The sequence below is a fragment of the Rhea americana genome, unplaced genomic scaffold (assembly GCF_003343005.1).
Source record: "Rhea americana isolate MKP2758 unplaced genomic scaffold, rheAme1 scaffold_21, whole genome shotgun sequence".
NCBI classification, from domain to species: domain Eukaryota; kingdom Metazoa; phylum Chordata; class Aves; order Rheiformes; family Rheidae; genus Rhea; species Rhea americana.
In genome coordinates this window covers 1,074,811-1,087,341 of record NW_028186258.1, presented here as the reverse complement: position 1 = coordinate 1,087,341, position 12,531 = coordinate 1,074,811, and the positions used below count along the sequence as shown (strand labels likewise).

General features: G+C 41.3%; 1 protein-coding gene across 1 annotated transcript in view; it reads right to left on the bottom strand.

The window, feature by feature from the left end:
• UBE2O (ubiquitin conjugating enzyme E2 O) overlaps positions 1 to 12,282 on the bottom strand; it is a 68,084-nt gene extending 55,802 nt beyond the window's left edge. The window contains exon 1 of the mRNA XM_085304449.1: positions 12,256 to 12,282. The gene's annotated coding sequence lies outside the window, so the exon portion shown is untranslated. The remainder of the gene's footprint in view (positions 1 to 12,255) is intronic.
• Positions 12,283 to 12,531: the final 249 nt, after the last annotated feature.

Genomic DNA, 12,531 nt, shown 5'->3' with positions numbered 1-12,531 from the left:
TTGTTTCAAGTCTTCATTTAAGCACTGCCAGCACTACAAATCACAGGCAGGCAACCTAAAACTGAACTGCAGCTGAACTAAATTAGCAGCACTAATAAGAATTGGAGTTTCACAAAGATTTCTTAGGCTGCTCTCCAAAACAAGTGGAACCAACTCTTCACTCTCTGGGTTATTACAGTTCACTGTCATCATCACATTGATATGATTCTTTCAGCACCAAGGAGATTCAGATACGAGCTGCGCAAGAGACTCGGAAGATTGCTCATAAATGCTTCTACAAAAGGGTTTGCTAGACCAATGGTATTAAGTAGTTTTAAAGATCCGAGTTCTGGAAGATAAGCACTCTCCACATTGAGTTTGTTACCTCCCTCTACACACACCCCCTTAGCAGCCTCAGGGAGCAACACTCATTTAAAGCAGGTACAACAGCACAGAGACAGGAATCAGCCCTACAAATATCACCTTTAAAAGCCAACCTTTTCAATCACTAGATGTTTTCTCATTGCAACTCTCCTAACAACAAACACTTATTAATGTCATATTAGAAGAGATTAAGATAAATGCAAATTAAGTTATCTAAAAAAAAAGACAAGGTTCATTTCCCCATCACCATGGACAGTAAAGGATATAACACAAAAATTATCAGGAGTAGAGTGGGTGATGAGACCAGTTTACTCCACTGACTGTGGCCAAAAATGTCAAATACGGTTTGCCAAGCCAAACAGGGAGAGCTCATCATCAGCTCTCCACACACACTACGAAAAAGCGGCTGGTGCTTTGCAGTGCGTATGCCAGCTATGGGAGTTCTCAGATAAGAGTATTTTCTCTGTAAAACTGCCTCACTGGCATAGTTCTACATGTACTAATCAAAAGACTGCTGTAATCTGAAGAGAAAGCAATGTTGTGGGGCAAAAACAAAGCAGCCAAAGCACCACTGTGGAAGAGACAAAATTAGGTCTAAATACACACTGTGTTTTTCCACCTGAATGCCAATTAAATAGTAGAATACACAGAATTAATGCAATACTGACACTCATATCACATTTGCTAGGCTAGTATAAGATAACTATCAACTATTTTAGTGATTGCACAAGATCAAGTAGATTGGAAATAGTGGCCAATATCTACGGATGGCAATCTGGCACTAAATCATATTACAGGGAAAAAAACCAAACAAACAAACAAAAAAAAAACATAGCCATAGCACGATTAAGAAGTCAGGATCTTAGCTTGGATTTTTTTCCAAAACTAAGTGTCAAAGCTAGGGGAGAAAGGGGGGGGCAGTAGGAGGAAGGGACAGAAACTCACCCAATTAAAGATTTTACATATGCATTACAGTAACCACATTAATTACCCAATTTGAAATATTTCCTATAAATTATTAATCTTTCCCTAAAATGACAAGAATTCTGAGAGCTGATCACATAATAACGACTGTGAAATACCGAGTGCTTGATATGGAAGGTGTTGAGTTTTAAACTAGCACTTGGGCTCAGATAAAAGCAACCTCAGGAAACAAACATTAATTTCATTCAACAAGGTACTCGAGGCTGATCAAGGCAACCAGAGATGACACTGATCAAGAAAGCACTGTTCTCACTGGAGCAGGTGCAGAGAAGAGCTGCAAGATTATTGAGGAAAGAGCCTATCTTGCAAGAAAGTTGGCGATACATAGCCTGAGTGTGAAAAGGGAAAAAATGGTTGTGCTTCACCACATGAGCACGTTTATAGATACAAGAAGCTAGTTAGGTGCCAGGTTTGCTTTTTACAAGACAAGATGGATGTAAACTGCCTGTGCATTTATGCTGGAAATGGCAAGTTTTCCCATCAAGATCGGAACAGCTTTTTAATCCAAGAAATCAAAGCGAACAGCTACCTCATTTTCTGGGGGACTGACTCAGGAGGTTCCTCCTAGCACAGCACTGCCCCAACAGCACGGGCTGCCTCAAGAGATCCAGGTTCTGAGCTCCAGATCTAGTCTATCCTCGCTTGCACCTTGCTTTCATTTCCCTCCTCCCATCCTGCCAAACACACTGAGAAACAGTCCAAGCAGACTGTGCCAGCACAGCACTACCTGCCTGCAGGCCGCTGGGCTGGTGTGCAAGCCCAGCTCCTTCGACCAGCTATGAACGCGCGACACGGCATAAAACATCGGCCTGGGGAGTACTCGTGAGTAACCACAGGGAGGGGTTCTTTTTTGGCACATGTTTTATTATAGTCAAGTCACCCTGTACTTAGCACTTTGCTTTATCATTACAGGGCAGATTTAGTCTGTGAACCAAATGAGATATTTCATTGTCGTGTACCAGCACAATCCACAAAACACACAAAACTAAACAGAGGAAGTTTCCAGCCTCAGAGTCAAAAGGGCAAACAAGCAAATTCAGCTATGCAGGTCAGGAGATGTTCTGGGTGAAAAGGTAGTTACTGAACCAATATTTCACTCCAAATCTTATTATCTAATTTTTAGATGTACGGCAAGACCTCAAAACATCGACAAGTTAGAATAGTAAAAGTACCAGCTAATGTAATGTGGACGAGTGATAGGATTTCTTTCTAAATCTAAGTATCCATGCACTCATATTTCCTGTGCAGTGTTACCTTTGCAGCTGTGTAATTCCTTAAGGCGCTCTCTTCTCCTCTTATATAAATTTCAGGAACATACAGAGAGGCATAGTCTGGGAAGCAACTTGCTTTACCCTGTGAAGTTTGTTCCAGTACAGAAAGCTTCCAAAGCTAGGATAATTCAGGTCCACATTCATCAACCACATGCTGCATTAAATACACTTCAAGGAGGAAGCATTATACACCACTCCAGCTTATTAGGAATAACCTCCCAGATTCTTCAGAGCACACCCGAAATGCCAGCAGGCCTGCCTCTTACAGGAAGCAAGTGAATCATCCACATCCGCAGGCTTTAAAAAAAGCAAAACCAAAAGTTTTCCAGTAAGGACAAACAGACTTTTTTCCCTCCTTTTTCTGCTATAAACTGAAGTCCACAGACAATTCACTATGATGAGATTATGCTTCAGCATAGGAAGCCAAAAAAACATTTTACCATCTGGACCCTGCAGTTTCCTGTGGCACAAGGACATAGGAGAGATTTCTGGCAAACACTGCATGCATTAAGCATGAAACAAAATATATGAAGAGTCGGTTAAATATGCACTATGCACAACCAGTCACACAGCTACTTATTAGCTCTAAATTTAGAAAATGTGACTTTTGTCTCAAGACCAACACTGTTTCAAGGAACTGGACTCAAATGCTGAACAGCAGCATGAATACTTTGTGCAACAGTCATGAGAATTATTCATTTGGATTAGATGTGTAATGCATCTTCAAAGAAAAAAAGCTTTCACCCTCAAAAGCAGTTAGAAAAGCAAAACCAAAGGACAACACCCTGTAGGGCCTTGCTGGAATGGGGGTCAATTCTGAACAAAAATATTTTAAGCGATACTTCATGTGCACTCACCTCAAATCCTAAAAAGCAAAGTTCTGAGGGGAACAGTCCAGCTGCACCATCTGCCACTAGAGACAGACAGAAACAGTGGGAAGCAATTGAGAAGGGCAGCGTAGTCCAACACTGCTAGTTACTGACACATCCAGCTCTTCTCTCAAGTGGCAGATAAGAAAAAAGCAGCCATTTTAGTGCAATTACAAAGTAAAAGCTGAATGAAGAAAAATACTAAGATCCTTCGGTGATCAGAGCGCTAAGCAAATTCTGATCACGTTAAGTGTAACTGTAGCCAACAATTTTACAGAGGACCAGTACTCTAGTTACTCTAGGACTAGTTATTTAATCAGAACACCTTGAGCCAGGAGAGCTGAACAGCCATTTGAATAAGAACCCTCAAAGTTAATGACCTACAGCTAAGTTATACTTCACCGACTGCATTTCTAATCCAGTCTTACAAAACTGTCACAGTTTACTAGATTTACAGTTTAACTAACTTCCAAAAACGCTAGGTTACTCAGCAGTTTAACTGCTCACGTGAGGAAACACATAAATCTGAATCTCTCAATAGCAGGAGATGGAAACTAGATCGCATATTTATAAGCGTGACATTTCACACACACGCAGCACAGCCAATATATTGCCATTTGCAGGTCAAGCGATTCAGGACGGGTCAAGCAAAGAAGATAGCGAGCATACCATCCAGTGAACTACGTCAGGGCTCAACAAAGCTAGCGGAGGCTGACTGACCCCGATAGAGTCGCCCACAAGTTTTTGTTACCTTTCCAACCCACATGGCCAAAGAGGCACCGCAACATCAGAGCCCTGAAGGTACTTTGAAGATGAAAAGTGCTGTTCCTAAAAACACTATTGTTTCTTAACTGTTTCTTAAAACAATATTGATTCACATAAAACATTCTTCTTTTTTTATTATTATTCTCAAAGAAATTAAGTCCTTTCAAAAGCAGGTAAAAAAAATCAGTTGCGATGGAACTAATTCCATCTCTCCCAGTATTAGCGTATTTTATCTTAATCATAAGGCTCATCTTCCACTGAGGGATTCAAATACTACCTAGCCATTTTAACAGGAACGATGCACAAGAAAGTCCCAGCTTTGGTCTGAGAAACCTGGTAAAAAGTCTTAAGCACCTCATCTTTTCAGCTGGTGATTAAATAGCGCTCTTTACTAGTCAGTCTTCAACCTCTTCCTCACAACCCAAAAAGCTAATAGCTTTACAAGCAACTGTAAGAACATAGCACCCAGACTGTGTTTGACGTGTGTGAATACAGAACCATGTGGTATCACTGCTGTAATTTTATGGTATGAAATGAATGCTGCTTAATGGAGCAAGGGCATAGCTACCTACTTTCTCTTCAGCTCAAGGGACTGTAACCAGAGGCTGTGAAGTGACACTACTACAAATGTAAGCTGGGCAGAGTTTCTCTGTTTCAAACTTGCTCCTGAAAATTACATTTTTTCCAGGCCTGGAAGCTACATAGGATAACGAGTGCTCCAGGCCTCTCCCAGGCAGCTTTCCTGCAAATCCTCGGCCTCACCTCTTACCAACAGCCTTCATGCTGTCCAGTTATTCCATAACAAGCTACAGCACCAGCTGTTGAGGAAAATAAACATATTTTAAAGACAATGTAAAAAACAGGCAATAAACTCACTTTTTGCAGTTATAAACAAGCTTAACTTTCTAGTGCATCCCATGTATTTCCAGAGCAGGGAAGTAGTTGTTCCAGACTGCTGAAAAAAGGGATGACTACTTAAGATGCAGCTTTGTGCATCTGACTTTGGAAATCTTGGCTAGGTGCTGAAACAGCTACAAGATAAAAATATTTTGGAGATGCTTGCTCCCTCAGCTTCTAGCCTGAGGTACAAGACTGTATGGGTATATAAAGGGCTGAGTGAATGCCGAGACTCAAAATATTTCCAGGACCCTATCAAGATAGTGCTGTGGACACCATTTCTATACATTTTTAGCTATGAATTTGTTAAGATTTAGACAAGCAGGTCAGTAGCTCCATGACGCATGGTCCGAGCTCACAAGATACGTGCGTCAATGCTATTTAGCTTAAACATCTTCCATGCAAGCTGAGCTAAACTGCACTGCAACTGCTGCTGTGTGCTTCTACGGTACAACACACACCTGAACAACGGAGAAGGCTGAATAAAGCCTCGAGGGGAGACCGTTTCTAAAACCAAACCAAAAAAGCCACACCCCAAACACTCACGGTCTAGTGTTCAGAGGTACAGACTTTAATAGTCTTAGAGTCTGACCACTCTCATTCAATGTTTTTGGCCTTGACTTTACAGAACAGATATTCTGTAAAAGGGAGGAATTCCAACTGCAGATGTCTACTTGTTCTCTCTCACCATTAAGTTATTTTAAAATCTACATAATTAAGGCCTTAAGATGGAAATTTAATACTACCCATCCCTTCCCCTTACCTGACCTGCACAAATACACCCTCCTCAAAGTATAGTTATGAAAGTCCAAATCTCCGGAGGCTGGAACAGAGAACGCTGAAGATTTCTACCTTGTTTAGTACCATGTGCACGCAGCCAAACGCAAGAGGTAAGAATAAACCTGAGATGCACCGTTAGAAATTCTTCCTATCCACAAATGAAGCCAGGCCCACAATGAACCTAATGTAGCCCACTTTCACAACACAGAGTGCAGCCTGGGATGTGTGCGTTCTGGATTACACCCTAAGGTAGACCAAAGGCCTTTCAGTCACCCTGAACACCCCAACAACCTCAGTATGTGAACAAGTTTTCACCTGCATCTCTGGATCTTACTCTGATCCTGTCCCATACATTCTTGCCAGATGCTGACCAAGGTAATCACCTTTTGGCTACCAGAGAATTACACTCAGCCGTTAAAGCCTCATTTAAGATAGGTATAACCTTTCTCTTGAAGTGTTACTGCTAACCAGCTGATGTGTTATACAAGATTGAATGTGAAGTTTTCCTCTATGTCATTCATTCATCACAACTTGAAGATAGCAATAAAACTAAAAGGACACCTGTCAACTTGAAACTCATGCACATCTGAAAATACATAGCTACTACAGTTATCAGTAATCCTCATTCTCTCTTCTGCCAAAAACATGTATTTTCAGTGTTTGATGTTTCTAGACACTTTATAACCTGTACCCTCTACCCCCTGCAGTCCACTTCTCCCTTCTCAGAAATACTTAACATTCAAAAATAAAAAAGTTTTCCAGTATTTGTTGAAGATAAATCCTTCACCCATCCCAAAGATCTTACTAGTTATAGAAATGATTTTTTGCTTAAGTTTGCCAACTTTGCAAACTGAGGTTAGCAGAGCATTTAAGTTCAAGACACAAACACATACACATCTACTTAGCAGCATAACATCCCATGGCAAACAGAAAATAAAATCCATTACCCATTGATTTTTATTGTTTCAGAAATTACAGTTAGTATTTACCTACCTTGTAACAGTTCTAAAGATCACAAAAGGAGAAGAAATACCAACCAATCAAGGTAGAACTAGAACTGAGTTACATATCAAATACCCCAAAGCTTTGGGCAACGTCAAAAGAAAAGAAAAAAATCCAAGCTATCATCTCATATCTTTCAGTTCCAGGAACCTTAGAAGTGACAATCTAAAAAGCAAGTGCAAAAATTTCAGATGAAAGTATCAGTTTCTAAACTGATAATGACCAGGGGGTGGAGGGGTACATGGTGGGAGGTAACACTGGAGTGGAACAATGAGACAAGTTTTTCCTAACTAACATTTAGGAAGGTATCATCACCTTCTGAGCCTTCGAAATCCCGCAAGTAATTAAACAGTCAAAGAGTCAAATGAGAGGAGGCTTTTAGTTTCACAAATGCCAATTACTTCCCAGTACCAACACAGATGCTGAACATTAAAAATAGCATCTTTTCTCTGAAGAGAGGAGAAGAACTGAGGATGGCTGGCATAAGTAAGCAAGACCTAGCCCCAAAAAGCATCTGTTACAGATTCTGTCTTTTAAGTTCAATAAAGAGTCTATCATGGAAAAAGTAACTACAAAATTGCTTAAAGCTGATGAGTGCTTCCACTCATCTGTGGAAGCCTGTATTTGAGCTGCATAAACACAAGCAAAGGAGAAGACTTCAAGACAAAAGATACTGCAAAAGGCCTCATTTGTGCAGGTATTTCAAGGTCTGTCATGGGCTTTGATTCATTCCTCCTAAAGCTTTTAGCGTATATTAGTTAACTGGTAACTCATCGTACGAGTAAACAAACTGTTAGCTATATCAACACATTGAAAGCGAGCGAACCTTAGAAGAGATAACCCACCACAGAGCAACTGCTTGCTTGGGGCGAGATTCTCTTCATTCTAAAAATAACATTCCTGACTAAATTTTGAATAGTTATGGTTAATTGCCTAGTCCACGTGGCCACTTCTACTCTTGAACCATCAGTCCAGTCTGTACACTACAAACACAGAACAGCTCTCTATACAATAATATTGTATATTACTTAGTAGCCAGGAGACTTCCATACTGCATGCTGTACAGGATGTCATTTTTGCAATTGAATACAAGCAACGATCTCCAAGTCAATATTGCAAGAGTCAAACAAATCAAAGCCCTTAACCTGCAAAGCAAAATGGCAAATCAAGGCAACGTAGCCTTGCAATGACCAGCTACAGGATTGAATAGTTACCCTTTGAAGTGATTGTCTTGCACAGAACTGCAAAAATTCCAGTAAGCCTTTTCTCTCCTATCTTTAACAGCTATAAAAGTCAGGTGGTTTCAAAGAAACCTCTTGGGAGACTAACTGAAATGTCAGAAGCAAAAAGAGGGTTAGATATAGCTTCCCCATGCAATAAAAAACAGTATTAATAGTTTATGGGCACTGAATTTGTGTGTTACACTACAGCTCTGCACTGTGATCAGCAAGCGTTCCTGGCTCCTGAAAAGGACTCCTACTTACACAAACTAAAACCATTCATCTTTACCTGTTGGAATTTCAATACTCAACATCACTGCCTTTCTAGACAGAGAACATACCAGTCCAGTCTGAAGATGAAAGATTTTGTAAGGCTCTCGGTGTCTCCATCTCTCAATCAAAAATAGGTACCACACAGTCTGTAGCTATGATTAACACCTGAACAGCCCACACTGATGTCCTAACTAGAAAAGCAAGAAAAAGCTACTGACACTAACAAAAATAGCAGCACCTCACAGGATCTGACCACCTGTGTCAGTTAGCTCCTAGCTGGGATCCCAGAAGTGAGGGTTGACAGTGGCTGCCAAGGGACAGAGAGGAGAAAGCGCAGATCTTCATTAAATAGAAAGTATTTCTTTCTCCCATCATATAGGCACAGAAAAAAAATCACAACTTAGAAGTTTACATCAAAACATTAACTAATGACAAAACTCAGAAAAAATAAAACACACACAGAAGTCTTGAAATTATGTGGGAATAATGTCTTCAGAAAGTTCTCCTGCAACCTTATATTCATGACTCAATATTTGAGGTCAAGAAATTATAGCAATGAACAGCGGGAAGGAACAGAAGGGTTGTGTGGGATGAAGCAGAACTGAATTCATAGAGAGATTTGTAGAGATAACATCAGATAATTTCCAGCTAATAAGCTGATCAGCTACTGGATTATATCTCAAGTGCCCTGATAGTTTGAATTTGTCTCCAGAGCAAACCTGAATGAAGTAGAGAGCCATCCAAATCAAGCTGTATTCTGAACTGCACAGAAACAAAGCAAAAGGCTGCTAAAAACTTCCAGAAACTTGGACCTTGACTCTTAAGGCAATCCTGGGTCTATACATGCTCCCTACCAGTAAATCAATCAACTCTACTCCTGACACATAACAGCATTATATTAAGATACTAGCCTATGTATTTCATTCCCAAAGACACACACAAGAACACAAGATAGGGAATTCAGCAGTCTGGCCTGTTACAGGCCTTTAGATAAGGTGCTGAAATATAACACCTGCACTTTTGTTTTCTCCATCTGCATATGCCTTACACAGGTTTTGTGAACATTTAAGATGGCAGAGAGCAATGAGGCAGAGAGAGGAAGACCAGCTGCATTTTAAGGCATTCTATGAGCCTTACTCATATTTAACGTGGTAAAGTATGTTTATTAGTTTCCCAAAGGCAGCACAAGTGTGTAGGGAGAGTATTAACTTACAGCTGAAAAAACTGGAAATTAAGATTCAGCTAAGTCTCAAATATTACTGCTACTTTATTAGAAAAGCATCGCATGTTCACACCAGTTATCAATACTTTCACAACTTCAGAGTGAAAATTATATCCAGTATACAAACAGTAATACAAAGACAAGAGAGAGGGTTTTAGCCAGAGGGATTGCTCTTTGGATTTGATTGCCTGACAGGATGGGAGTTAGACAGGACATAGACTGCAAACATATTTGGATAGGAAAGGCTTCTTCTTCCACAACTTCTTGGGCTTTGCATTATTTAGCAACAATGACTTTCCAGTGTTTTGAAAAAGGTCATGGAAGGCAGGAAAGAAGCACACAGAGCCAGAGGATAAGATATCCAAGCTCTTTCTTCATTCATGTCATTCTCATGATACTGCTAATGACCATCAACATGGGAATCAAAGGCAGGAATGTATCTGGATAAACTACTTATTCAGTTGGAAGAGTTGGTGGGCCTTTGTACCAAATGCTAGCCCTATTTCAAGAGAAAGCTTCTATTACTTATTAACATCAGTAATTGTGTACTCCAGTTTAAGTGGCAGTCTGCCTACTATTTCCAACAGGAAAGAACAAAGATAAGCACAGAACATCTAGAAGCAATAGTAAAAAGGATTAGCCTATATAGGCCTAGGAGAAAAAAAAGTTAACCCACACAATTTAAGCAAAACACAGGAAATCGCTAGGGTTATAATCCAGTTTGTCTGATTATCAACAACTGCATTTGACCTTTGCATGGGAAGCTGAAGGTACTCTCACTATCCTCAAAATCTGCAACAACTTTCTCCTCTTCCTCAGTTACAACACATGCTCTTCCCATAAATGCACCAGGGTTCATAAATGTTAAAGTACTTGACAAAGAGAAATTCACACAAGACAGAGACACACAAGCGTTTTACATGATAACAAAATCTACCATACATACAATGGAGCTAGATGAGGCCAGCAGGAGCCTTGGCCCCAGGATTACCTTTATCCTCTGACCACCGCAGAATTAAGAGCTCAGAGAAATAAAGGGTACCTTCAAAGAACTGGAACAAATACTCTCATGTGACCAAGACAGTCAGGTTAACATAGTAAAAACACTAAATAAAATTCCATGGAGAAAGAAGCTGGAGATTTAGAGCAAAACAACTTCATCTGGCAATGACATTCTAAAACAACTTCAGGCCCAGGACAACCACGTGGCGCTTCTGGTTTGTACCCCTCCCAGCTTGGACAATGACAAGTAGGTCAGCTTACGCATCTGGTTTGCACCGATTAGTATGATGTGAAAGGCCTGGATCAGAGGGCAGCTAAAAAAACTTGACTTCAACCATGAAATGAGAAGTTCTGCGCCACCTTTCCAATGGCACCAGATTTGTTTTTAGTAATCCCTAACTGCAGTGCAGATTGTACACGATGCCTATCAATTTTGCTAGTGGGCAGCTTTTCAAATGGAAAAAAAAATCAATACAATAAGCACACCTAAATTCCTCAGGCACTTAGGGAACTCTTCCCCAGGGTCTATTACCTGAACAGTAAAGATGCCTACATCAGAGGGATGTGACCATGAAAAGGAAAGAAACAGGACCCTTTATTTACATAATTGCCTTTGACTTCTGATCCTCTGCAGTCTCGCTTTTTCTAACGCTGTACATGGTACAGTTACCAAGTGCCTAAAGTCAGAGCTAACGCTTTCGAATTTGAGAATCCAATAACAACTCCTAAGTCCAGGTTTACTCACTCATGTTGAGGTGGCCTCATTTAGATGCTGAAAACTCTCAGCTGTGGGTATATTTTGATGCAACAGCACATGAAGATTTTATTTGAAGGTTACAGTGACTGGATTGTGGCTCTAAGGAAAGAAGGTTTTTCTTAGTATGTAAATATCTTTTCTTGATACCTTGTTTTCATTTTTCTTATCTCCTTACGGGTCACATGTCTAATGACACTATCACCTAAATTTAGCTCATTCTGGCAGTGTGTGCAATCCTACCGATTTCTGTAGGAGCAAAACACACCTTTCTCTCTCAGCTCCCCCCCCCCTTCAGCATTCTGCTTCATTTTTGAACCAGCAAAGCAGATGGCATACCAGGAGACTCCTGCTTTTAGTTGCCACCCCAGAACAGCACTCCGACTCGCTCTACTGCAAGGACAGCGCAGGCCTTCTGTTTTGTTCAGTGCAACGCCCATTCCTCGCAGGCCCCTTTGTGTTATATTACAGTGCCCCTGCTCTCTCTTTTGTCTCCTCTGTACTGTCAGTCACCCTGTGCAAAATCTGGCATCAGAATAACTTTGGGAAGTGGGTATATTCTAACCCAGACCTCAGAACTGCCCTTCGCTCTATGGCTCTCTGGATATAATTAAGAAGTCACAGATTTACTTACGTCTCATTAAGAGGAGTAAATGCTCATGTAAACAAGGGCAAATCCAAATCATGGTTGCCTACCACTGAAATTTTAGCTAGTCGAGATTACTTTATTTAGCTGCTGGCTCTCCTACCACCGCGATACTGCCCACCAAAGAGAGACATGCTGGACCACATTCCCATGGAGTGAGAGGGATGGAAAGCTTGCCGCTATTAGGAACTAGCTCAAATCCCCTACCGCACTTCCTTCAGTGCCATTAAAACCCAGTGCCGGGGAGAAACGGCTACGTCCAGAGAGCAGCGAAGCGTGGGAGCGGTGCGCGCTCCAGGCGGGAGGCGAGAAGGATTCACTCCAGCATGACGAAAGACGGGAAACGCGTTTCAACCTCTGGAGGACACAGTCCGCCTCCTGCGCAGCCGCGGGCAGCGCTGCTGGCGGGCGACACCGGGGCTGGAGGGGGGCGGGGGGAGCGGGGAAGAGGTGCAGGAGCCCGGCTCCGCGGCCGCGGCTCCC